The sequence below is a fragment of the Lactuca sativa genome, chromosome 4 (genome assembly GCF_002870075.4).
Source record: "Lactuca sativa cultivar Salinas chromosome 4, Lsat_Salinas_v11, whole genome shotgun sequence".
In the NCBI taxonomy this organism is placed as follows: domain Eukaryota; kingdom Viridiplantae; phylum Streptophyta; class Magnoliopsida; order Asterales; family Asteraceae; genus Lactuca; species Lactuca sativa.
The window spans coordinates 343,193,088-343,196,184 of NC_056626.2; positions in this window are offsets into that span (position 1 = coordinate 343,193,088).

A 3,097-nucleotide genomic window follows, 5' to 3' on the forward strand; every position below is an offset into this window, starting at 1 on the left:
TCCAAGTGCAAAAAAAATATTAAGGACCAAACGTGCAATTTTAACCAAACCATAGGGAAGATTTCAGTAATTTACTCTAAATTTTTTAACGTATACCATGGTTTATTGAATGAATGCAATAACCATGATGTAACATGTTTTTTAAAACTAGAATTATAAAAACATCAAAGACCCTTACAAACCTCAAATCTACGCAATCTTTTTTAATGAACACTTGCACGTCTCTTGTATGAAATAGTGGGACAAAGGATACCTAACCGCTTGGTGTTATCTTTTGATGGTCGGGGTGTTTTCGCGATTTCTATAACCAAGTTATAGGCCGATTACACAACTTTTTCAAATTGGATGATTTTATCGGAAATCTCTTGTGATAAAGGATACATTAGCAAGAGAGTTCCGAGGCAAAGATGAGATCAAACATGTCTAATTAAATTTGTTATTAGTGATCCCATTAAACTAGAAATTATATGGTAAGATAAATTTGATAATCAATATCTACCAGGTTGAATTCAGATAAATGAGATAAAGAATACCTAAGCATTTATTTGTTTTGCAAATTCGATCCTATACTTTGATAATTAATCTTTTTAGAAACTAAAAGGGGTATTAATTATTAAAGATTAAATATTGAAAATACTAAATGAATTTGGTTAAAAATTTAGTAGATGTATAATACACTCTCATAACCATGAAATGTCATTTCTCTTTAAATGACCTAATGAAACAATAACATTCAATAGATACAACTTGAATGAATGGGTTCATGTCTTAAGAGACAATCTCGTGTGAGATGTGAAATTGTATATACTTAAAGGTCCTAATCCTAAAAAAATTACTTTGAGTAATAGACCTAAATATGTTACCTAGCAAAGGCATCATTGTGATGATAAAGATGCTTCTAACATCAAACTAGTGTAACCACCCGTCATTTTCAAATAAACAAAAGTTAATAAAAGTCAAACTCTCTATGTAAAAATGAAGTTTTATTTATTTGCTAAGTTATAAGGGTAAAATATTGATTTAATATACACGAAAACAATTTTATGAGATAAGTATTTTAAAGTTGGGATAAAAACTCACTCAACCGAAAACTCTCCCACTCAACTATGAATTCTCGCCTCGAACCCCACCTTTCTTCGGACCGTGAACTGATTTCGTCAGCACCGAAGTCAACATGTGAAGGGTCCCACTTTGACCGCAAACTCCCATTTTGGGCTACTTTTCCATCGGAAATCGTATCAAGCCCATTATATTAGACCGAAAACAACGGTTTGAGGCCTATTAGGACCGAAAACCCTCTTTATATATAAGTGTTTGGTAGTAAACTTAATTTATTTCTCACATTTTAAACCGTAAAATCGTTCAATTTGCTCCCTAAAACACCAAGAACAATTTTCAAATCTTCATAATTTCACCAAGAACACACCAAAAACTCCTCAAGCCCACCGAAAACCTCCATTTGCTTACCGAAAACACTTTACTTATTTTCTAAACCATTATTTGATCTATTATTTAAATTAATATCTTATTAATTTAAATATGACGTTGGATACAATTATTTTTAGGATAATGTTATTCCCACGTATGTTAGTCCGAGGATCGTCTCTACAGTTTTACTACACGAACACGAACACGCACTAGAGGTGAGTTCATACCCTACTTTTTCACTATTTGCGATGTTTTTAGGGGGAATACAAGTTAAACATAAAGACTCTTGTGTTTACTTTCAAACGATTTCAAAAAATTTCAAACAACTTGCAATTGTTTCAAACCGATTATCACTACATATACCAAAATATATTTACATATATATTTTAAACTCTTTTGTAGCATGTCAAGCAATAGAGCATTTTCTATAAATATTTTTGTACCGCTTTATAGACCCTGTTAAATTGCAAATGCTTTGGTTCATTACAGGTCATACATTTAAACTATAATTGGTACAGTTTGTGAATCGCTACACTATTTTGCTAAGTTCAATGAAGAATACAAGAACATACATTTAAACTATAATAGGTATAGTTTAAAAAAAAACTATACTATCTTACAAGCTCAAGAACACCATATAGAAACAAGTATATAACCTACGAGAGGTATAGTTTATGGAACACTACTCTATTTCAATAATTCAAGGTTACACTACTAAATAATTATTTAAGTATAATTATTTTACATTACAAAGTACACTACTACATGGAAATGCATACAGTTTCAAGTACAAGAGAACACTACTACACTACACATAAACTAGTTAATATAGGGTTGTGAGGCACTACTTTGGGGTACCCACTAAGGTACAGTTCTAAGTCCTATAAATTCTAATTAGAGTCTCCTGGAGGGAGAGCATGAATTTGTGTATAGATCTATACAGGACTGACAATCCTAAACTTGAGCTGCTTGCAACAGCTAGGCCGTCAGCCCTGGGGGTGACAAACGTCATACATTCCGACGCCTAAAGAAACATCGTAGAGGCCACTAGTCACATCAAGCATGGTTATGTGAAACTCAAAATAGTATCAACTAAAACAATTGTTTATGGGATTAACATTACTTCAAGGGTTTTATTTTAACTAGTAAAACCACAGTACACTATTTTACACTACAGTTAGTGGATTCCAGGCACTCATAAAATAAGGTTTTCATACAATCGCTACTATAGACATCACTATAGTACACTACTTTTCTAGTACAGAGTACACCAGTACATCATATAATTCAGGAACATTCATGATATAGTTTTATTTACTAAAAAGACTACAGTTTACTATTTCAAAGTATAGTAACAAACATTCATTTTGGTCTTAGGGTCTAAGAATACACTTCATACACTAAAGAAAATATTGGATTTTCTTGAAGTACACTATAACATTTTGAAAGAACAAGAACAAGATTTACATCTCAAAAACATACTTATGAAATAACCAAGTTAAATGTTGATACACTTTCAAAAGCACTTGTATTCTCAGGGAACCGGTAGACAGGTACACCCACAGGTTTTGAGAAGACGGAGATTATAGAGTCGCGTCTTTTATACTTTTGTTATACAATTTTGATGTCACACAAACTATGTATTGAACAGATGTAAATACTATATTCT